Source organism: Pelobates fuscus, chromosome 10 (genome assembly GCF_036172605.1).
Source record: "Pelobates fuscus isolate aPelFus1 chromosome 10, aPelFus1.pri, whole genome shotgun sequence".
NCBI lineage: Eukaryota > Metazoa > Chordata > Amphibia > Anura > Pelobatidae > Pelobates > Pelobates fuscus.
The window spans coordinates 150,796,527-150,822,600 of record NC_086326.1 but is presented as its reverse complement, the minus strand read 5'-3'; the positions used below and the strand labels follow the sequence as shown (position 1 = coordinate 150,822,600).

At 45.7% G+C, this 26,074-nt stretch overlaps 1 pseudogene; it reads left to right on the top strand.

Annotated features, from left to right (window-relative positions):
- Positions 1-25,783, top strand: LOC134574867 (E3 ubiquitin-protein ligase TRIM11-like; annotated as a pseudogene).
- The last annotated feature ends 291 nt before the right edge of the window (positions 25,784-26,074 follow it).

The window sequence follows — 26,074 nt, the reverse complement described above, 5'->3', positions numbered from 1 at the left end:
ATGGCGTCTGCTGATCTGAGAGACGAGCTGACCTGCTCCATCTGTCTGAGTATTTATACCGATCCTGTAACCCTGACATGTGGACACAGCTTCTGCCAGGTCTGTATTGGGGATGTGCTGGACACACAGGAGGGATCCGGAGCCTATAGGTGTCCTGAATGCAGAGCAGAGTTTCAGGAACGTCCGGCACTGGAGAAGAATAGGAAGCTGTGTAACATAGCGGAGAGTTTTCTATGTAGTAATCCAGAGCAGGGGGAGGTTGGGATCCCCTGTACTTACTGTGACTCTCCTGTACCAGCTGTTAAAACATGTCTGGTGTGTGAAGCTTCTCTGTGTGATAAACACTTAAAGAAACACAGCAAGTCAGGAGAACACATCTTAACTGAACCCACCACTACTTTTGGCAGCAAAAAATTTACATTCCATAAGAAAATACTGGAGTATTACTGCTCTGAAGATGCTGTCTGTATATGTGTGTCCTGCTGCCTGATCGGAGATCACAGGGGACATCAGGTGGACTCACTACATAAGGCTTCTGAGAAGAAAAAGGAGAAAATTAGAAATGTTCTGGAGAGACTGATCACAAAAAGGGATGAGGCAGAGAGAATAGTCCAGAGTCTACAGAAGCTCAGGAGAGAAGTACAAGTGGAAGCAGCTGGGTTAACCGATCAAGTCACTGCTCTGATTAGGGGAGTCAAACAACAGCTGGAAGCTCTAGAGAAGCGAATCCTGAGTGAGATCTCCAGGCAGAAAGAGCAGGTCTCACTCCGAGTCTCAGATCTAATCCGGCAGCTGGAAATAAAGAAGGAGGAGCTGTCCAGGAAGATGGGGGACATTGAGGAGCTTTATAACATGGCGGACCCAATTACTGTATTACAAGGGCAGGAATCAGACTGTACTCCTGATGTTGAGGCAGAAGATAAGGACACAGGGGATATAAAGGTCCATGCTGTAGGAGATCTGGATGTAGATCTGATCACAGAGACCTTATACAAAGGTTTAGATGACATTGTATCTGGAGTAAAGAAACGGCATCATGTTCTGGAGGCTTCAGACATATTACTGGATGTGAACACCGCTCATAGTGAAATTATTGTATCAGATGACTTAATGACTGCCTCTTCTTCAGACACTTTTCAGGATTATCCAAACACCCCAGAAAGATTTCTGGATTATGCTCAGTTGTTAAACACTAGGAGTTTCTCTTCAGGTCGACATTACTGGGAAGTGGAGTGCAGTGAATCAGGGCAATGGGGTGTAGGGGTGACATATCCCAGTATAGAGAGGGAGGGAGATCAGTGGGGGTAATAACAAGTCCTGGGGATTATGGAAGTATGAAAATGGGAGCTATTATGTAAGCCATGAAGAAGAAGAAATCTCTTTACCTGATATCCCTACCTGTCTGCGATTTGGAATATACCTGGATTATGGGACTGGACGTATCTCCTTCTATGAGCTTTGTGACCCAATCAGACACTTACACACCTTCACTGCCACCTTCACTGAGCCGCTTCATGACAGGTCTATAGTCGCCATTTGGGCAGTCGGAATCCAGGACAAACCACCCCCATAACCTAACCCAATAATACACAGACACTAAGTAGTATGGGGAAATTTGTCCACAGCTTTATTAACCAATAATTATAATAATAATAATAATAATAATAATAATATCGATAATAAATTAACAGGTAAACATGGGTCATTGCCCCCCATACTCCGCCCCCTCGCATCCTGTTCCTTCGGCTACCATACAAAAGGCAATGACCCCCATATAATAACACATATATACATAATTATAACATACACCAACTTTATATCAAAGTGCCAACCACCATTAACCACGGCAGGGGTATACCCGGATACCCCTGCCCCACCAGGTTCTGAGCCACCTCCAGGACTCGAAACCTCTCAACCACCGATGACCACAATCTGTTTATTCCACCTCACGTTCATCCAGGGGAGCCTATTTCCTCTCCTTCAGCTCCCCGTCCCGCCGCTGTGAAAGAAACGGGTTAAATAAACACGAAACAAACAAAGGGAGGGTGGGTGGGACAAACTCGACCAGGTAGGAAGTTAGAATGACTCACCTAAAATGGCTGCTCATTTAAATAGCCAATCCCACTTACCCATAATTCCAACCCTCGCTTACTTCCTCCTAAGCCCGCCTCCTAACCCCTGTCAAGGCCTTTTTCCGCTTAGCTGCGCTCTAGCTACATGGGGCTACATGACAGGTCTATAGTCGCCATTTGGGCAGTCGGAATCCAGGACAAACCACCCCCATAACCTAACCCAATAATACACAGACACTAAGTAGTATGGGGAAATTTGTCCACAGCTTTATTAACCAATAATAATAATAATAATAATTAATATCGATAATAAATTAACAGGTAAACATGGGTCATTGCCCCCCATACTCCGCCCCCTCGCATCCTGTTCCTTCGGCTACCATACAAAAGGCAATGACCCCCATATAATAACACATATATACATAATTATAACATACACCAACTTTATATCAAAGTGCCAACCACCATTAACCACGGCAGGGGTATACCCGGATACCCCTGCCCCACCAGGTTCTGAGCCACCTCCAGGACTCGAAACCTCTCAACCACCGATGACCACAATCTGTTTATTCCACCTCACGTTCATCCAGGGGAGCCTATTTCCTCTCCTTCAGCTCCCCGTCCCGCCACAAGCTCAGACCTTGACCCCTTAAGCTGTCTGAGCTCCGCCACCCCGAAGAAACAGAGCCATCCTTATACCATCCTGCCAACCCAAGTTGAGCAGGTCCAAACCCACATCCGAGAGGTGAACACCATCCGAGCGGTAGTATCCTGGCAACCCTTCCTCCAACTCCAGGTGCCGTACCACTACACCCCCTACTTTCCGCACAAAGCTTGCCATCAAGCTATTCACCTTCTTCCTGCACCTCTCCATAGCCCCCGGGTCCCGAGCGTGCCGCCACCGGCGCCGCGGGACAATCTCAGACCAGACCAACATTACCCCCGGAAGCAGGCCCCTTAACTTATTAATGTCCTGCTTCATCCACTTCACCAGCCGGCGCTGCGGCGTAAGGCCCAGGTCATTTCCCCCCACATGTAATACCAGCACGTCTGGCGAGTACCCTGCTGCCAGCATCCCAAACAGTTTCCCACAAACATCCCCCCAGCAAAAACCCCGATACCCAAACCAACGAACTGCCAACTGGCCTCTCGGAAAACCCAGCTGCTGGCCTTGCGCTCGAGCTGCGGCCCTCCTCTCGGCCCAGAAGACAAACGAATGGCCCACGATCCATGCCACACGCCCTGGGGGGAGAAAACAAATGATGAGGGAAGTCCAACAGAGACCCCTACCCCATCCCCAACCAACACCGCGAAACATCCCAACATAGCCATTACCCCTCACATCATAACACAAAACCTTTCGAATTTGATGGTTCTACACATTTTTTTTTTTTTTTTTTTGAAATACGAAACAGTCCCTTGCCATTAATCCAATAGACCCAACCGGACATAGGAGCGGAATCTTACCGATTCCCACCTCCCGATCCTCTTCACCACCTCGTCCCCCAATCCAACCGTGCGGCCTCCGTGGCCGCCCCAATACGGAACGAGTGCGTCCCAAATCGTGCAGCTTGAAGCCCCAACCTGCCCAAGCCCAACCGAAAGACTTTCGTGAACTGGAACCGAGAAAGGGACGATCCGTCAGCATGCACCAATAAGGAGCCCCCCACCGCTGGCCTCCGCGCCAGATACTCCACCGTAGCAGCCACCGGGCACAGAGCCGAGCCTGGCAAGGCCCCCAGTGTCACGTCCCGGCCCACGCCGCGGACGTCCGTTTTGGACCTGCCAAGGTGCACCACCACCTTCCTATCCAGGATACGGACCCCCGACAATTGCAGGCCCCCCTGCGCCAGTTTACTAGCACTCACCAATTCCCCTACTCGGAATGCCCCAAAAAACGCCAAAACAAACGCTACTTTGAACAGTAAAGCTTCAAACCCATCAAAACAAACCTCATGCAATATACCCACCAAGTCCCCCAGCAGCCGCACCGACACCGGGCGCCTGGTATCCGGCGCCCTGCGCCCCTTGCGATAACCCTTCAGGGCTTGCCTGATGACGAAGGTCTTGGTAAAGTCCTCCTTCCCATGCCACCGAAACCAAAACGCCATAGCCGCCATGGATCTATCCACCACGGCAGGGGACGGCCCTTTTGTCAGCAACTGACAGGTGTACCACAAGAAAGCGTCCCGCAGGGCCTCCCCGCTGTCCATGGCCAACCCCTCCAGTGACCGTTCCCACAAGCCCCAAACCTTACTGTACGAGGCCCAAGTGGCCGGCGCCAGAGAAGCCTTCACGAGTCCTCCAAGCAGGACGCCCCCAGCTGCCAAATCTCGTCCGGGCAAGCCAGCCCTTCCTTCGATGCCCCCGGCGCCGCCAGCCAGAAACGGGACCACTGAAAACGAGATAGAGCATCAGCCACCTCATTCAAATAGCCGGGAACATGGCGCGCGCGAAAAACAACATTTCGGGACATACACAGCAATACCAGTCGCCTAAGCAGCTGAACCACCGGCTTTGATGCCGCCGACTGGCGATTCACCGCGTGAACCACCGCCATGTTATCCGAGAAAAATACCACTTTCCGATCACGCAGCCTGTCACCCCATAACGCTACTGCAACGACCAACGGGAACAACTCCAAGAAAGCCAAGTTGCGCATAAGAGGGCTCGGACCCCAAGAGTCCGGCCACCGCTCCGCACACCAGGAGCCCCCGAAATATGCCCCAAAGCCTATACTGCCCGAAGCATCCGTAAAAAGCTCCAGCTCGGCCGATGACTGGCCCTCCTGCCGGAACAACACCGTCCCATTAAAATCCCGCAAGAAGGCATCCCAGATGCCCAAGTCCGCTCGCATGGCCGCCGACACCCGTACGAAATGGTGCGGGGATCTAACCCCCGCGGTAGCGGCCGACAAGCTGCGACTAAACACCCTTCCCATCGGGATGACCCGACATGCAAAATTGAGCAACCCAATCAAAGACTGTAGCTGCACCAGAGTCACCTTGCGTGCCCCAGCAACGGCAGCCACCGCCCCCCGAAGCCTTGCCAGCTTATCCTGGGGCAGCCGACATTCTCCCCTCCCAGAGTCAATCTCCAGACCTAGGAAACTCAGACACGTGGTCGGGCCCTCGGTCTTATCCGCCGCCAGCGGAACCCCGAATTGGCCCGCCACCCATTCAACCGTCCGCAGCAGGCGCAGGCAATCCAGGGAACCGGCCGGTCCCACACACAGAAAATCATCTAGATAATGTACAATAAGACGACTCCCCGCTTCCACCCGTATCACCCATTCGAGAAAAGTGCTGAATTTCTCAAAATAGGAGCACGAAATGGAACAGCCCATGGGCAGACACAAGTCCACGAAGTAGGCCCCTTCAAAGAAACACCCCAGCAGGTGATGACAGTCCCGGTGGACCGGTAGCAGCCGGAACGCGGCCTCGATGTCCACCTTAGCCATCAGGGCCCCATGCCCGGCCCGCCGGACCAAATCGACCGCCCGGTCGAAAGATGCATATGACACCGAGCACAATTCCTTATTAATACCGTCATTCACCGACTCCCCTTTCGGGTATGAGAGATGGTGAATGAGTCTAAATTTACCCGGCTCCTTCTTGGGGACCACCCCAAGTGGGGAAACCCGCAGGCCCTCCAGCGGAGGCACTACAAATGGGCCTGCCATGCGGCCCAGTCCGACTTCTTTGCCCAGCTTTTCCCTAACCACATCCGGGAAGTCCGCCACAGACTTCAGGTTGCGCAGCCTCCCTTGACCCCCTCGTCGCTCCTGAAACGGAATAAAGAACCCCACCACAAACCCCGCCAGGAGCACCGCAGCGTCCGCCCTGTTACCGTAGCGGCCTAGCCACGGCTCCATCGCGCTTAGCTTCACTGGGGTTAGGCCCAGGGGAAGCGGATGCACCCCCTCCCCCCGGCGCGACAGTCGCGCCGGCGCCTCCGGACTTACCCTTCTTAAAGCAGCGGTTGAGCCCATGAGCTCCCCCGCAGCCGGAGCACTCATGCTTGAAACGACAGGAGGCTCCCCATTTGCATTGGCCCTCGTTATAGAGCCAGCATAAGCCCTTTTGTAAGGTGGCCGACGAGGCGGACTGCCCCCTGGCGCCGGCCGAGCTCTGAAAGGGCTGCGCTTTTTGCGCCATCATTAGCTTCATCCAGAGCGGCAGGTCCATTTGGTCCCACCGCATACCCGGGTTAGCCGCCAGCCGCTGCCGAAACTGCTCGTCGTACCTCCACCATGCCAACCCCCCGTAAGTCCGGTACGCCTCCCAAATGCCATCCAAATAGCAGAACAAAGACGAGCACAACCCCGGCGATTTCTCGCCGAGCACGCTAGCCAGCACACAAAAAGCCCGCAACCAATTACCGAAGGACTTCGGTATCTTTCGGTACCGCTTCCTCTTCTCCTCCTCCTCTTTTTTCTCATCCTTCTTATCCTCCTCCTTGAGGTCAATGAAGTCCTCTAAAGGAAGGAGGGAGAAAATCTCACAGAACTCGCCCTTCCAAATCTTATCCTTCACGTCCTGTTTCAAATGGACCCCCAGTGGGCCCGCAAAAGATACGTACGCGTGCTGCCTAGCCGCGTCGGGGATACCCCCGGACAACTCAGCCCTTTCGCTCCCAACCTCCCCTACGTCCTGCGGCACCACCAAATCCCCGTCCGAACTAGGCCCCGCGGAATCCCGGATCCGAGAACCTGAAGCCACTGCACCCGGAGCCCACACCTGACCAACGCCGCTAGTGTCACCCCCCGCCCCCAATGAGTGGAGTAGTGCCTGAAGTGTGGTAACTAGTGCGCTAGAGTGTAGTGACCCACTGGACTCACCGGCCAAGCCCCCCGACACCGGAGCGGTGGGGGCTGCAGTACAGATCGCCTGACGTCCGGGAAGAGGAACTTCCGCCGCCATCTCGCCGACCGGGGAGCCCACCCGGTGCCCAGCCTGTGAGGAAGCAGAACGGCTCCGAAATCTAGGACAAGGAGAAGAAGTCCTGGGTAGGGGGTAACGAACATCCACTCCCCTCCCGTCCCGACCCCGGGAGCGCCTGCTCTGCACCGAAGCCTCCCGCTGACCTCTACCACCACGTGGCACCCGGGAACCCCTGGGGCTACGACTCCTCCCGTCTCTACCAGCAAGCCGCCCCTGCTGACCATACCGAGGGGCTGCCGCACCTTCCCCTGCTGAGCTATCCGAGGGGGAGCAGTGCCGACCCGACCGCCCCCGAGCATCCCGGGACCCCAGAGATCTAACGGGCGAGGGACTGTCACTACTACTCCTGGAACCCGGGCCCCCCCTGCGCCCCTCCACTACGGAAAGACCTGACTCCCGGCCTACCCTACGCCCTTGCCTAGCTACCTCCGAAACCCCCTCCCCCACCCCCTTACCTCTGACCCCTTGCTTGCCAGACCCCGATGGCCCCGAACTACCCATCACCCCTACGGGAGACCCTCTGTCTGACCTGGCCCCCTCCCGGGAACCCCTACCACCCGTAGAACTTACTCCTTTAGAGCCACATTTTCTCTTCGGGGCCCCAGGGCCCTCCCCTTTTCCCACTAAGGCCTGTGTACCCCCAACCGGCTTACTCCCGCCCCCCCCAGTGGCAGAGCTCCCCCGAACAACCTTCCCGCCAAGAGGGCCCCGACCTGAGCCCTCTGCACTTGCCTGATGCCTGCCATGCGGTCTCCCGGATCCAGCCTCCTCATCGACTCCGCTGTCCGAAGGGGGGGAAGCCCTCCTGGGCCTCCCCTCCGTGGGTCTCGAAGCACCAGGGGGCCGCCCGGCCGCCTCCGACCTGCTAGCAGCCGCGCCCCCGTCCACGATATCCCTTTGCCGCCTAGTGCACATCCGAGGCTCCGTCCGCACACGGGGAGGCAAGGCCTCGACCACGCGGCTCCCGGGCCTGCTGCCGGTCGAAACTGGAACTCCACTGCTACCGGGTACCACTTCACCGGGCCCCGCGCCCGGGCTTAGCCTCCTCGGGGGCCTCCGGGCCCGGACCGGTCTCCCGCCATCGCCGTCCCGATCCGCCGCCGCCGCCAGGGCAGGGCCAAGCTGTGCCCGTAGCCAGTCCACACCTTGATGCCGTGCTGCCGACCTGATCCCTTCCAGCAAACGCTCCACGTCGTCCATTGTTCCTGCAGAGGAGACAAAAGAAATCCGACCAAGCAAAGTCCGCGCACACCGAGGCGAACACAAACTCGACCAGGTAGGAAGTTAGAATGACTCACCTAAAATGGCTGCTCATTTAAATAGCCAATCCCACTTACCCATAATTCCAACCCTCGCTTACTTCCTCCTAAGCCCGCCTCCTAACCCCTGTCAAGGCCTTTTTCCGCTTAGCTGCGCTCTAGCTACATGGGGCTACATGCTGGGTTTAGTGTAACAGAAGAGGCTTGGGTAAAAATCAGAAGCCAGGATTAATTATTTCTGATATTCCCGGCTCATGGAGAGATATCTAACTGGTTCACAGCCAGTGGCTGCTGAAGGTCCTGTACTGAACACCTATGGGTTAATTAACTGAAAAGTAAATAGTAGTAAACTGAAAATTTATTGCAAAAAGCATGGTTGATTTAAAAAAAAAAAAAACGTTCTACCCCACCTGCATTACAACTTGGATATTTTATCCTGAATTCTGGAATTCTAGTTTCTGTTCAGCCCAATTCCCTGTTTAGTGATTGTAACGGATCGCCTGGCACCCCGACTTGGTACCTCCGTTAATGGATGCTCCTAGCGCTTCCTGAGGACTCCAAGCACTCTGGCAGACACCACAATCACCGAATCCGAGAAACCTTTTAAATTCTCCCAAGCATATGAATGCTGTAGACCATTGAATAGGAACCATACGAATAGGCTTGTACTCCTAGCAGTCAACTGGAACAGCATGCAATAAATCCTTCCCCCCAATAATGAGACGACACATCACTTTGAGGGTAAAAACAGGAACTCTGGACTGGCTCATCCAGCCCGGCTTTTATTACAATAATACACATACAGTCCACACCCAGGGGGAGGCATAAAATAACCAATCACATACATGGTTCAGCCCACACATCCCCTCCCCTCAGATAACATTAAACCCAATTATCCGGTACACTTTTCCAGCCAAGTTCTGGATGTACCCCAAAAACAGGGGGTACACCTTTAAATCCAGCATCGCTGGATAGCCCTTATTCAGGGGGGAAACATATCCAAAATTCAAGTCATTCGGATGAACGGTTCGTGAGATATGGGGTTCCAAAGATTTGACCGACCGCATGGGTAAAGTATCCGAAAACAGTTCCATGCATTTTGGCCCTGCGGTCGGTCACAAACAAGTGAATGAAAACAGACGAATTGCCTGTGTTATAGAGCCTGGAGAGGGTTTGAATGAATTCCCTTGTTTATGGGGTTCTTTCTACCGAACGGCGGGTCATTCGGTAGTTTCTATACGAATTTCTGGAAGTATGGAGGTCTCAGCGGTGTTTGCCTAGTCAAGTGTCCGATTTTAGTTCCAGACACGTGTTGCAAACTGTAATTGGAGGCACACTTATTCCTGGGTGGTCTGGTTGTTCGGTAGTTTCACTCAATATAATGAATGGAGTGATTCTACCGAACAATCAGGTGAATGCTGCATACATATCCCAGGTTAAACTTAACACACAAATACACATATAATATTACAGGCAGTACACTAGAATATGTAGCACAGTCTTAAAGGGACAGTAGTCCCAAAAGTCCCAATATGTCCATAGATGCTGTTAAAAGGGCCAGTAGCAGCAATATACAGTACAATATGCCCCAAATAACCCAGGGGCCATAGTCAGTAGGTAGGAGGCTAGCAAACAGGCTTCTCCAGGGCCCAGTGGCGAGGTTGGTTTCGCCACAGTGATTACATCCATTGGTGGACATTGTTACTGCAGTTTAATATAGAGGATTAGTGTATGATTGTGTATAATAGAACCATAGCTGGGTGTATAGTGTAAATGTAGGAATGTGTGTATTAGCTCTGTATATTTCTAGGTGGGATAAGAGTGTGTGTGTGATAAGTGTAGGCGTGTAATAGGTTCAGCACACTGGGTTCTGTCACATTATTAGCTCTGTATATTTCTAGGTGGGATAAGAGTGTGTGTGATAAGTGTAGGCGTGTAATAGGGTCAGCAGACTGGGTTCTGTCACATTATTAGCGCTGTATATTTCTAGGTGGGGATAATAGTGTGTGTGATAAGTGTAGGCGTGTAATAGGTTCAGCAGCCTGGGTTCTGTCACATTATTAGCTCTGTATATTTCTAGGTGGGATAATAGTGTGTGTAATAAGTGTAGGCGTGTAATAGGGTCAGCAGACTGGGTTCTGTCACATTATTAGCTCTGTATATTTCTAGGTGGGATAAGAGTGTGTGTGTGATAAGTGTAGGCGTGTAATAGGTTCAGCAGACTGGGTTCTGTCACATTATTAGCTCTGTATATTTCTAGGTGGGATAAGAGTGTGTGTGATAAGTGTAGGCGTGTATTAGGTTCAGCAGACTGGGTTCTGTCACCTCTAATAGGTGTAAGTGAGGTTATGCTGGGTAGCAGTGAGTCAGTCTGAGCTGCCCCATAACTGGAGTAATATGGGTATAAGAGAGAAAAATCCTAAATAAATAAACAGAAATCCATAGAATGAAGAAATTAATAGAAATGAAACGTGTTGGTGTTGGGAGGTGTCTAATCCAGCGATGGCTGGGCCTTTCTGCAGGCTGAGGATCATGGGAGCTGTAGTTCCCATATATATAGAGTTTTAATTTTAGGAATCACGTATCAATCTGTCACTTTTCGCACCCAATCTAGATATTTCCTGGCTGATAACGCCCGCTTTTCTAGGTGTATGGTTATGAACTGGTTACTTTCTCACTCAGTAATCTTCCTTTCTGTAAGTTGAACGCTTTCACACCCTCTACTATTGACGTATATAAACATTCGCAGTTAGTTTATTGAATACAAGGTCAGTCAGCTCCGAGTATCTTCTCCAGGTGTCTGAGAATGACAATTCATTACCTTATAAAACGCCCACATATTTCCTATGTTGCAGGGGTTGTGTTGTTCGTTAGACTATGATTTTAAACATATGATTACATTAGAAAGTTAACGTTAAATGTCCGTTTATTACAATGACTAACTCATTACGTGGTTATGGGGAAACGCAATATCTGATTTAGTATAAGTTGATTAATAGAATTAGTTTAGGAATGAAAGGTAATAGTATTTATGACTTGGACTCTCTATAACTAATCTCATTATAAATTATTCAGATTGTTTCATTCTCTATGGGTACGGGATTAGGAATCTATGTTGGATATTATGTCAAGTTGACCTATTTTTCATTAATTACTCAGTATCATGGGTTTGTAACTTTATATAAAACATGTCATGAGTGAATTCTTGACGCCCACTATTTTCTGAAATGATCCCAATTATTCTGTCTTCTAATAGAGAGTGGGTCAAAATTCAGAGTAAGGTTTGACAGGTAAATAACTCATTTGTTCGTAGTTCAATTATTTTGTTGCAGGTTCACATTATAACTGAGTCTTCGGAGATTCGTCATAGGTAATTTCACAAAATACTTAGTTACAAAACTGAGTGGATTATTTCAAGAATTCCCAGATTAATTTGTTGCCATATTCACCCGAGCTTTCCTCTCCTGATTACTTCCTGTGGGGACATCTGAAGGAGCGGGTGTATGTCAACAAGATGCGTACACTTGAGCAGTTCAAGGAAAATATCCAGGCAGAAGTAACTAATGTTATGGACAACGCAATCAACAGAGCCTGATTTTGTCATCCTACGTACCTAGTCAAACAAATCTCTGTATGCTAAGCATTCATTGTATGTTATATCATTATTGTATGTCATATTATTGAAATTGGTTCATTAATAAAAAAGTTATTGACTCCCTAAACCCTACTCTGAATTTTAGCCCGCCGTGTGTAACAGGATGAGTTCCTACACAGAAACACTGAGATTGCTGCACTAGATCGAGTCTCTTGGTATTAAGTTATCTATAAGGCATTGTGTGGGGCAGGAAACATATAACTACCTGTTACAATGTCTCTTTATTCTGAACATTTTAACCTGATCTCTCTGTTTTATGATTATATTTGTGTAATTAAATAAATTCATATTTTTATGGTCATCTTTATCATTTTCTGAAGGTTTTGCTTTGTTGTGTTTTTTATACTATGGTCCACCGTACTTTGACCGCATGGTATGGTCGATGTCATTGGGGTGTGCCATAACCAACAGGCTAGAGGCCAATACTGAATGTATGAGAAAACAACAGAAATGTCACAGACAGACAGAATCCAACAGGCAACTATAAGGAAAGCAAATATCAGAAGAACAACAAGCGTATTACCGGAACTTAGAATGGCCGGATTTAAAGGACCACTATAGGCACCCAGACCACTTCAGCTTAATGAAGTGGTCTGGGTGCCAGGTCCAGCTAGGTTTAACCCTTTCAGCTGTAAACATAGCAGTTTCAGAGAAACTGCTATGTTTACCTATGGGTTAATCCAGCCTCTAGTGGCTGTCTCATTGACAGCCACTAGAGGCGCTTCTGCGCTTCTCACTGTGATTTTCACAGTGAGAAGACGCCAGCGTCCATAGGAAAGCATTAAGAATGCTTTCCTATGGACTGGCTGAATGCGCGCGCGGCTCATGCCACACATGCACATTCAGCCGATGACGGGGAAAAGAGGAGGAGAGTTCCCAGCGCCGAGGGAGCCCCGCGCTGGGAAAAAAGGGGGCCATGAGGGTCATGAGGGTGAGGGGGACCCAAGGACCCTATAGAGCCAGGAAAACGAGTGTTTTTCTGGCACTATAGTGGTCCTTTAACGCACCGAGAATAGTACAAGACAAGCCACGATCAGGGATACAGAATTAATATATTTAGTCTAATAATATCTATAATATATATGACTATTAATTGAGGAAAATAAAAAAGACCTCTGAATTACACAGGAACGGACTATTACAAACTGATCTATGTCTATACCAGCGGTGGTAAACAATGGTAAAAGCAGAGAGAAAGTACAGACACCGCAAGCATTGTTTTAGAGGACTCCATACTTGGTATCCTGCATGTAGTAAAATCGCTTTCTGTGTGTTTTCCCGGTTGATTGAAAGAAGTTTTTTATGTCTATATCTTCTTGGGGTAAGACTCGCCAGGTTGAAATACGTCTATATTAACCAAAAGTATTACTACGCAATCTGACATACGGCTTCTTCAGATTTCTTCTTACATTTACTGATACATGTAACGGACCGCCTGGCACCCCGACTGGGTACCTCCGTTGAAGGATGCTCCTAGCGCTTACAGAGGACTCCAAGCGCTCCGCAGACACCACAACCACCACAGACCCCACGAACCGCCGCAGCTTGGTTGGGGTCTCGCCGTCTCCTACCCACCCTGGACCTACGACAAGCCTCCAGGTTCCAGTGGGTGAACCTCTCCTCCAAGAGAGTGAAGCAGGAACAGGCTCTTAAAAGAGCCTAGAAGTGATTATCCAAGGGAGCATGCAGAGCATAGCAATCCCTTGTAGTGATATAGCAATTCCCCCAATAAGAGACAAGACTCTAGATTGAGGGTGAAGTAGAACTGACTGTGCTGGCACACCCAGCCTGCCTTTTATTACGGTCTGGTACATACAATGACCGCCCACAGGGAGGTATAAAGTAACCAATCAGACAACGGTTACATCCCATAGATTCCCTCCCCTCAGATAAACAGTTAACATAATTAACACACACACATTTTGTATGCATTTTCATAACTTTAAAACTATACATTCAATCTTCATAAAAATTACATATTTGAACTCAGCACACTTCAAACATAAACACTTCCAAAAATCATACAAATCCCTCCAGTGGATCAAAAGTTAGCTGGAGGTCCCTTTATGACCGACCGCAAGCACATTTTCCTGCCCAAAACAGTTCCATAGATTTGGGCTGTGCGGCCGGTCAATTTCATGCAGAAAAACGAATCTTCGAACGGGACTTAGTCTCTGCAGCTGGAAGTTCAGTATGGGAGAAGGTAAGGGTCAGCGGTGTTCGTGTATTTGCGCATCCGATTTTAGTTCCACAGAATCTTTAGCATACACCGCTGACCGCGTTCGAATGAACAAAGATGGCCCAGCGGTCGGCAATTAACCTGCAGTAACCTCACAGCCTGGGAGGTAAATTGCCTGCACACTTCCACTTCTGGGTGGTCTGCCTGTGTGGTACTTGGTTCAGTAAGCCCCATTTACTGAACCAAGTGGGAGAAAGCCAGGAACAAGTTATTTTACAGGTCTGGGGACATAGTCTTAAAGGGGCATTGTTCACCAGTCACCATATGTCCCCAGACGGTTCTTAAAGGGCCATACACACCCAATAAAAGTCCATAAGTTTTCAGGGGTACAATCTTCCAGGGGCCATAGTCATGAGGAAGGAGGCTGGCAAATAGGCTTCTCCACAATCCAGGGAAGCAGGGCAATTTCTCATTTAAAGGGCCAGTTACAAATAGCAATTTGTAACAATACATAATAAAACAACAGAGGATGTTACAGGATAATGGATGTTCAACAGCAGATAGAAATTGCTGGACTCCTGAATGTAGAGTTAGTCTAGATCAGTGATGGTGAACCTATGGCACGCGTGCCACAGGTGGCACGCCGGGCCCTTTCTGTGGGCACGCGGCCATAGGTTCGCCATTAATGCAGAGTAGGCACCTGCCTGCCCAAAATGGCAGGCGCCTACTCTGCTTCCGGGTCGGGAGGCAGGGGAGGGATCTGTGAAGCAGCTCCCCTGTCCTCCCGCGCGATGCTTTGTGGAGCGTTGCCAAGCGTTACCATGGCAACGCTCCACACAGCAGCGTGCGGGAGGACAGGGGAGCTGCTTCACAGATCCCTCCCCTGCCTCCCGACCAGGAAGCACTGCTTGCCACCACCGGACCACCAGGGATGGCGGTGTCTCCCCCCTTCCTTCATTAAAGGTAAGAAGGAGGGGGGGTAGAGAGAAAGAAGATACTGATTATAAAAAAGTATATTAAAACAAGTTTCCCCCCAGCAGTACCCCTACTCCCCCCACACACAGTACCCCTACACCCCCCCCACCCAGTACCCTACTCCCCCCCCCACACATGTGATAAAAGATTTCTCAAAAGTATAAATAGTACTTTCAGGATGAAACCTATAATGGACAACGTTTAACCTGCTGAGTGTTTGATGTAAGGAAGGTATTGGTATTTGTTAACCTCAGTATGCAGTCTTTATCATTTTGACAACTGTTACACACAGAACCCCTACCCACCCCACATACACACAGTACCCCTACACCCCCCACACACAGTACCCCTACACCCCCCCCCCACACACACTCCTGTGTGTTGTTTCTGAATCCGGTGTCTATTCTGACTATGTCCCATATACTTTCTATCCATTTAAAGGGTTACTCCAACCACCATCAACACTTCTGCTTATTTTTTTAGTCTTTATTAGAGGTTTGTTATTTCTTTCCAAACAAACAAGAAACGGCGTATCACGAAACATACAATACAAACATTAAGCAGCACACGCTAGTAGTTGCTACATCAAAATATTTTAAACAATGTTACAGTTAACCACACCTAATACCATATGCACGTTGATTAAATGCTTGAATCGGATAATACAGAACTGGTTCCAGCCAAATTCTTCCACACCTTTTAAACACCTTTATTATTCTAGCGCCATATTAATGCATGGCTAACATTTGAGATGACCGGTCAAGTTGAGTGTTCAATGGTGAGGTGAAGGCAGATTCTGCCGCTGTCCGTGGTTCTTTGAGCCCATACTACCAACACCATATCCCCAATGTGCATTGAGTCTACAGCTGTGGTTGCAAGGAATATATTTCTCAGCAACCCCTTCAACACATTTTTTTTTTTTTACAAACTTTCAGATTTTAAAAGAACACATATAATTAGAGAAACTTAATGACATATTAGTCGCAGCCCCAAGGGGGTGTTTTTACTTGGCCAAATATGACCACCCGATCTCCTACCAATAGATACAGTATGTATTGCACATAGGCACCAAAAGTGTTGGTATTGTGCCACTTTTTCATTTCATGCCTTTAAATGGAAAATTTTCCTTATCACCTTTGTCCCCTATTTTATCAGGGGTCTGATGGTACCGTGAGGTATGCATCTTCGAGGTCGAAGCGGGAGAACCAATCTCCCTCACAGAGGAGGTCTCATAGTAGATGAATGCCTTCCATCTTGAAATGTCTGTATTTGATGAATTTGTTCAGTTCTCTTAGGTTGATGACTGGTCGGAACTCTCCTGACTTTTTCTAGACTAAAAACATGTTGCTCACGAAACCTCGTGGACTGAGGGACTGTTCGATGGCACCCTTGGTGACTAGGTCGTCGAGTTCGACCGGAAGGGACATGTCGTCTATTTGAGACATGCTGAGGGGAGTAGGTAAAGACATTTGAACTGGGTTCTCTGTAAATTCTTGGTGGAAGCCAGACACGGTCTGAAGGATCCACGGGTCCTGTGTGAGTCGAGACCACTGTTTAGAAAAATGGATTAATCGGCCTGCTATAGGTATATGAGAAAAATGGGAGTCCATTACGTGTAGGAGTGAGACCGCGGAGGGAAGCAGATCCACGTCCACTAATAGAGCCACTAGATGGGAAGAAGTGTTTGTGGTGAAAACAGGTATTGCCCGAATTCCAGTGCTCTGAAGGTCGAGGCCTGTAGCCTGTAAAGGCAGCTATGCCAGCCGACCGGCCTCTGTAATGGCTGGCACTTCTGGAAAAACACTGGGTCCTAAACACTTTGCGTAATGAGAATTGCGCTTTGGTAAGCGTTGTAAACGCAGCAACGTGTTTGCTTAATTCCTTAATACATTTGTCTCCAAAAAGCATGCATTGTGCCTCAGGGCCAAGCTCATTAGTGCCTAGTTTGGCGAGCTTTGAGTCAATTTTGTATAAGGAGGAAAGAACGTCCTGCAATTTATTGATATAAAGGATAAAGTAACTATTAAGTATTATAGGTATGTGAATGGTAGTAGAAGTAAAATTTACACCATGTTAATATATATATATTTATAAATTGATTACAAGCAGTTATTGGAATAGACTCACCTGGGAGGCTAAGCAGCAAAGAAAGAGGAGCTGGGAGGAGCCTGATGACTGGACATACTCTATTGTACACTCTGGTTAATTTTTTTTACTTACTGTTAACTATTTGTTTGCTACTGGGAGTTACAGTAAAGAAAGTAAAGCAAATATGAAGCCTCCTGTCTTGCCATAAAATTAGGGTGTAGTTTAGTAGATGGCTCTCTAATTCCATACCCTTTAGATACATAGTTATTGTGCTGTTTAGAAGACAGCTCTACTAATTTGCTACTCTAATGTGGGATTGCTCTATTTATGGATACAAAACGAGGCCACTATTTAGTAGTTCACACTGTCATATACACGGTAATAAACCCATAAATGCACACAGTCATTGTAGCGGAGAGCTGGTCTTTCACAGGTTAACTCCACTAAAGATCCCAGTAAGGCTCAGGAACAAGTTATAAAATATCATAGAATAATAATCCCAGCAAGCAAGGTAATCCACGAATATCCTAATACGGATCCCAATGACTCGACGACACACAGCATCAGGAGCAGAACTGAACTTTTAATCACACAACCATCTTTTAAAGCATTCTCCCATGCAAGGGAGGGATTTACAGTAATTAGTACAGTAGCCAATCATACACGAGTTGCCACCCACACATCCCCTCCTCTTAGTGTGACACATAATCCCATTGTTCCAGACACAAGTTCCCTGGGTTTCTGGATGTACCCCTAAACATAGGGGTACACCTTTAAATATTATATCACCTGGTAGCCCTGATCTGGGTGAGGGACATATCCAAAAATCCCCCAGATCAGACCATGGGTTCGGGAGATTTGTGGAAGTAGTAAAAAGACCGACTGCACTGGAGGTAACAGCCGAAATTGGTTTGAATGGGTAGTCGTTCGGTAGTTTCTACACGAATTTACGGGCAGTGTGGAGGTCTCAGCGGTGTTTGCCTAGCCGAGTGTCCGATTTGGGTTCCAGACACTCGACGGCAAAACACCGCTGTTCGGGAGTTTAAAATGGCCGCCACGTGTTCGTTTCCCGAATGGCAGCCACCCAGAGGACAAAACTCACATTACACAAATTACCAATTACCCGTTTGCAACATTGTTGCGAATGGTAATTGGAGGCACACTTTTTCCTGGGTGGTCTGGTTGTTTGATAGTTTCACTCAATATAATGAACGGAGTGATTTTACCGAACAATCAGGGGAATGCTGCATACACATATATACATAAGGCAAAATTTAACAGAACGCATATGAACATACAGAATTTTGAGGACAGCCCAATGCCCTCCGCTACAGTCATATATACACATTCATTAACCCATGCATGCGCAGTAATTTAGGGGAGCTATCTACTAAACAGCACCCTATAGGCAGTAATAGAGGTCTGAGTTTCAGATGTTCAAAAACTTTGGAGTTTTTCTTAAAATTATCGGATGAATTTTGTGTCTTTCTGAATTGATAATGAATTAATTTCACCCCCCCAAAATTCAAATATATTGTCCTATACATGCTCACGTACTCACTAACCCAAAATCACACATACACACCGACCCCATGCACACCAACAAGATACGAAATACTAAGTGCATATGCACTTTGTCTTTTGTATCTTGTTTGAGAAGCACAGAATGGTCCCTGAGGAAGTCCTTAGGTGGGATGAAACGCGTATGTAACGGATCCTACCGTTAATGGACGCTTCCTAGCTTGCGCAGAGGACCACAAGCACCGCACTAGGGACACCACAACCACCGCAGACTCCACAACCGCCGTAGCTTAACTGGAGCCGCGCCGTCTTCCTTCCACCCTGAATGAACCTCCAGCATTCAGGACCGTGTGGGAAAGATCTCTCCTCCAGGAGAGGGTATCAGGAACAAGAACAAAGTGATTAAAGCTCCAGGGAATATGCAGAGCATAGCAATCCCCAGTGTGATATAGCAGTTCCCTCCAATAACGAGACAAGGCTACGTTTTGAAGGGTCAAGAAGAACTGAGGGCGGGAACACCCAGCCTGCTTTTTATTACCATTTTGTAAATACAGGACCACCCACAGGGAGGGACAAAACACCCAATCATACACGTACATCAGAAAAAGAGAGGGCGTATACCGCGCTTATTGTATTAAAAGTAAAATATACAAAAATACATACATATGATCTTGGATATTCCAATAAATCGTGACATCAAAGAGAAATAGAAATAAAAAAAAATAATAGCGCAATACAGCAAATATAGTTAAAAATGGATAATAAGTAACCAAGTACAGTCCACTCACATGAAGTAGAGCTATAACAGAGCTCTACTGTAAAGCGCTTGGACGGTACAATCCCCGTCTTGGGATTTGTGGTGGTTGCCGCAGGTGTTTTCAAGGTGCCAAGTTGGTATAAAAAGAAAAGATAGCAGCAATATGGTGAAGTAAGTCCAAATGGTAAAATAAATAGTAAATAGTATTGTACTTACATTTTCTAGAGCATGTAACCTGCTCTAGTGTAAACAGCTTAGGTGGTATGATCCCCACCAAGGATATACAGGATACCAGGAAATGAAGATGGTAAAAAAAAGTAACTTAAAAGTATACTTTAATATAAACAGACTAAACAATGAAATCTAAAATATAGTAATAAAATATAGATATATAATGTAGTCCCACTTAACGCGTTTCGCCTAATAGGCTTCTTCAGAAGTGTGATGTGGAGTTCAAACAGTCCGTTTTTATATCTTCATTGATGAGTAGATGATTTCCTGGTGATATGACTTCCGGGTTTCGGCTTTGTGCTGATACGCATGCGTCAGACCGGAAGTGGCGCGACATCCGTGTCGCACCGGAAGTGATGCGTTGTTTAGATTCGGGCCGGGAATGGCCGCGGCGTGTCCATAAGGGGAGGGGGCGTGATGTCGTGACGCTCTTGGGACGCACGCATTAGCAGGAAGTGGTGTGCGTAGCGTTCCAGACGTCACTTACCTCAAAGTCCAATCTTAGAATGAGTATGGGCTGTAGTAGTAGGATTATGGCGTGGCGGCCATATTGGATAAGGGCAGTAGTCCGTGGATATATAAAGAAAACATAATACAATGTTAAACGATAATAGTTTGCAGGCAATAATTATAAGGGAGGTGAACAGTAAAATAATTAATATTGACATAGATAAAATAAATAGACATCATAAAGGCAAAGATCTTATAATCAGAATATAAGCAGGGGTAAGAAGGGCAGACTCACTAAATGGTGAAAATATCTAAGATTGATTTAGTAACAATAGCTTATAAGGCTAGTAATCATACACAATTCTCTGGATACAAATATTGGGAATAAGTGCACCCAATTTATAGATATTGGAGCATATTCTGAGAAAGGGTGGACAAATAATAGTGGAGTAGGGAGGAGTATATAAATTATGACTTAATAAAAAAATAATATTGGTTAAAACTGTCTATTATATAAAAACAGGTGTGTTTATAGATATCTGGTAAGGAAAAAATAAAAATAAATATAAAAAATAAACATAAAAAATATATATAAAATACAACGATTTGTAAAAAATTGTACATTATCTTTAAAAGTATAATTATAAAAAATATGTAAAAAAATTAATTTTTTAAAAAATTTATAAAAAATTAAACAAATCGAAGTCCACATTCAACCCTTTGGGGTGTAGGGTATCTAGTTGGTATACCCATTGCATTTCAGTTTGTCCAATCTTTCTTATAATATCTCCCCCTCTCCAGTGGTTTTTCACTATTTTAATTCCAATAAAAGTGAGGTGTTTAGGGTCATTGTTGTGCATGCAGACATGTGCTGGTATTGAGTGGTTTTGTACACCTTTTTCTATATTTCTGCAATGTTCTGCAATTCTGGTTTTCAGTGGTCTGATCATTCTGCCCACATATTGAAGGCCGCACGTACATTCTAGTAGATAAATAACATTTTTGCTATTGCATGAAATAACCTCTTTTATATTATATATTTTATTTGTATTATTTGATTTAAACTCAGTGATGGTTCTTTTAGTAGTTTTTGTTTTCTTACATGCCATGCAACAGTTACATTTATAAAAACCTTTTTTATCCATAAAATTATTTATCTTATTGGGACTATTTTTTGTAAAATTTTTTGTTAAATGCATTCTAAGGTTAGGAGCTCCTCTGAATATTATTCTTGGTTTGTCAGGGATTAGTTTACCTAAAATTTCGTCTTCCTTCAATAGATGCCAATGTTTTATTAGAATTTTCTTTAATTGTCTGTTTTTATTATTATAATCTAATACGATAGGTAGGGTGAAATCACAATTGTTCTGATCCGCTGGAGTTTTAACCTTATGTATGAGTTGGTTCCTATTGGTTGTGGTAATTTGGTTAATAGTTGAATCAATGTGATTACCATTATAGCCTTTTTGTATAAAACTTTTCTTCAATGTATTTGCTTGCTCTAAAAACACAGAATTATCCGAACAATTTCTTTTTAGACGCATCATTTGGCTTTTGGGTATATTGTCCAGCCATATTTTATTGTGACAACTTTCGGTGCTTATATAGTTATTTACATTTACCTCTTTGAAGTGTGTTTTTGTTTGTATTTGATTATCTTTAATGTATATATTTAGATCTAAATAGGTCACTGTAGTACTGCTAAAATCAGCTGTTAAAACTATTCCTTCTTCATTTTTGTTTAAAAAAGAGATAAAATCCTTGGTTACTATAGTGAGCGCCTATTACCCTTCCCTTTTTTTATACACGTACATCATTGAAACCACTCCCAGTAATTACACACAAAATCCTCCTCTCTGTCTGTGATATAATTATGGTTTAACATAATTATCACAGACAGTAAAAATACAGTTTTTACACATACACTGTAACTTTAAAACCATACATTCAATCTCCATAAAATAAAATTACATATTCAGACTCAGCATACATCAAACATAAACACTTCCAAAAATCAGCCAAATCCCTCCAGCGGATCAAAAGTTATATGGAAGTCCTTTATGACCGACCGCAAGCACATTTTCCTGCCCAAAACAGTTCCATAGATTTGGGCTGTGCGGTCGGTCAATTTCATGCAGAAAAACAAATCTTCGAACGGGACTTAGTCTCTGGAGCTGGAAGTTCAGTATGGAAGAAGGTAAGGGTCAGCGGTGTTCGTGTATTTGCGCATCCGATTTTAGTTCCACAGAATCTTTAGCATACACCGCTGACCACGTTCGAATGAACAAAGATGGCCGCCGTCACGTGTTCGACTGTCGAATGTAGGCCACCCAGCGGTCGGCAATTAACCGGCAGTAACCTCACAGCCTGGGAGGTAAATTGCCTGCACACTTTAACTTCTGGGTGGTCCGCCTGTGTGGTACTTGGTTCAGTAAGCCCTATTTACTGAACCAAGTGGGAGAGAGCCAGGAACAAGTTATTTTACAGGTCTGGGGACATAGTCTTAAAGGGACATTGTTCACCAAAGTCACAATATGTCCCCAGACGGTTCTTAAAGGGCCATACACACCCAATAAAAGTTAATAAGTTTTCAGGGGCACAATCTTCCAGGGGCCATAGTCATGAGGAAGGAGGCTGGCAAATAGGCTTCTCCACAATCCAGGGAAGCAGGGCACTTCCTCTTTCAGGAAGTGTTCCGGAGGATTGGAGGAAGGCAGATGTGGTTCCTATATTCAAAAAGGGTTCAAAATCCTTGCCTGGAAATTATAGACCTGTGAGCTTAACCTCTGTGGCTGGTAAAATATTTGAAAGGTTATTAAGGGATAATATTCAAGAATTTCTTGAGAAGAATATGGTTATCAGCAAAAATCAGCACGGTTTTATGAAGCACAGGTCATGTCAAACTAACTTGATTGCGTTCTATGAAGAAGTAAGTAGAAGTATAGATCAGGGTGTTGCAGTGGATGTGATCTATTTGGATTTTGCCAAGGCATTTGATACAGTTCCACACAAAAGATTAAGGAAATCGGTCTCGATGAAAATGCTTGATCTTGGGTAGAACATTGGCTTAAAAACAGAATACAAAGAGTTGTCGTTAATGGTAAATTTTCAAGCTGGACAGAGGTGGCAAGTGGTGTCCCTCAGGGGTCAGGGGTGTCCCTCAGGGGTCTGTTCTGGGACCCCTTCTATTTAACATTTTTATAAATGATCTTGAAGACAGCATTAAAAGTCATGTTTCAGTGTTTGCAGATGACACAAAACTTTGTAAAATAATACAATGTGAGCAAGATATTACTTTGCTGCAGAAGGATTTAGATAGACTGGAGGACTGGGCACTCAAATGGCAGATGAAATTTAATGTTGAAAAATGCAAAGTTATGCACTTCGGCGTAAAGAATACACAAGCAACGTATACCCTTAATGGAAGTGAATTAGGGATAACAACACACGAAAAGGACTTGGGAATTGTTATAGACAACAAACTATGCAACAATGTGCAATGTCAATCAGCAGTGGCCAAGGCCAGTAAGGTATTGTCATGCATGAAAAAGGGCATTCATTCTCGGGACGAGAATATCATTTTGCCTCTCTATAAATCACTGGTAAGACCACATATTGAATATGCTGTGCAATTTTGGGCACCTGTTCTAAATAAGGATATCATGGCACTAGAAAAAGTGCAGAGGCGGGCTACAAAATTAATAAAAGGAATGGAACATACCAGCTATGAAGAAAGGTTAACAAATTTAAACCTATTTAGTTTAGAAAAACGTCGCCTGAGAGGGGATATGATAACATTATACAAATATATTCGGGGCCAATACAAACCATTGTGTGGAAATCTATTCACAAACCGGACTTTACATAGGACACGAGGCCATGCGTTTAGACTGGAAGAAAGAAGATTTCGTCTAAGGCAAAGGAAAGGTTTTTTTACTGTAAGAACAATCAGGATGTGGAATTATCTGCCTGAAGAAGTGGTTTTATCAGAGTCCATACAGATGTTCAAACAGCTACTAGATGCATACTTGCAAAGACAGAATATTCAAGGATATAATCTTTCAATGTAGGGTAATAACTGCTTGATTCAAGGATAAATCTGACTGCCATTCTGGGGTCAAGAAGGAATTTTTTGTCCTAGCTTGTTGCAAAATTGTGCTTCAAACTGGGGTTTTTTTTTTTGTTTTTTTTTGCCTTTTGGATCAACAGCAAAAAACAGGTGTGAGGAAGGCTGAACTTGATGGACGCAAGTCTCTTTTCAGCTATCTAACTATGTAACTTTTCTATTTAAAGGGACAGTTACAAATAGCGATTTGTAACAGCGTAGGACTAACGCTATGAACGTATGGTGACATGCTACATCTACTAATACTAACTTATATGTCTTTTCTCATATTGAGACAAATAAAGCTCAAGACCAGGAAGAGATCCACACCCAATAAATGGCCAATTGGCATATATAATTATCTATTACCTTGCTGTACGGTTTGGCACTATTTTGTGCCATTTCTGCCCAGACAGGATTACCCCTATTTGTGTTTGTTGAAGATATTTTTGAAGAGATCTTTGGGGTCTCTACACCTGAAGGGAAAGTATTCACTTAATTGTTATAAAAACTGCACTTTTTTCACTGTATCGCTTTATAATTGTCAGGGTGGCGGTCCAGTGCCCGGGACCCAGACTCTATCCGGGCAGCGGTGCAGGACCGGGACCCAGTATGCCTGATGTTCAGAGTAGGAGTCACAGTGTGGAGGTGGATTAGCAGGGTCTGTTGCAGGGTATCCGCACGCCCCCTGGTGTTGAGCACCAGCGTTTGTGCAGCCACAACCAGAACACTGAATCAGCTTCAGCGGATACCAGGCACTAGGAGCATGGAAATTAAGCAGACCTCCCAGGAGCTGAATAGGGAGGCTCTGCAGCAAGATTGTATCCAGTACTAGAAACAAGGCAAGACTAGAGATAGGCACCAAACATGAAAACAAGACAGAACTAATAGAACCCAGAACCAGAGAAGGATAGTACGCTAAACCCAGAACATATACACAAGACATGAGGAAAACATGAACATAACATGGGCATGACTGGACAGGACTGTACATGGACTGGGTATACAAACTAAAACAAGACAAGATAACATAGGCAAAACAAGAGGAGAAATAACTAAGTACTATATATGGAAATCATGGGGATTTAGTTACACTATATGATCATACATTGCATAAGCCTGCCAACAACGCCAATGTACCCCATATCTGGCAGGTCCTACACTGCCTAATGTATGCTAAAACAACCAAAAGACATATATAGCACTTACCTGCAAGAACGGGCAGAAGCCGTGAGCAGCTACCTGCAGGACACTGAAACAAAAAGGAATGATGGAAAACAAACGGGTGTGGCAACATAAAACAAACATTTAAATGAAACCTGGAGACTGGGAATCCCAGGGATGGATTACAGGAATGAACCCAGAAATGCCAGCATAAAGAAAACCAGACATAGAATAGAAAACCAAAAACCAAGAAAAACTAAACAAGAATAGTAACAAGAGTACTGGATAGCAGAAGCCAATGCCAGACATCTCCACAGAACAGAGCAGAACGTGACAATAATATTGTGAAAGTCACTTTCTATATTCTTCTTTTACAGATTTTGAAAGATTTTAGAGATATTGAAAAGACCAAAAAAAGACTTTAGTAACTCTTGATTTACAGTCACTATGTACCTTGATTAGTCATGGACCTTGGACATCGATGCTGCCAAGTTCATACTCAGGGAAAAGATTTTCTTCATTGGGGATGACTTCAACTTACAAATAATGTGGACTGCAATGGGCTCAAAAGTAACTGCCACTCTCAGTTCACTGCTGATATACAAGATACAAAGATTACATTTTTGGATGTGACAGTATACAAATCTGCACATAGGCTGGAGAGAGATATCTTCA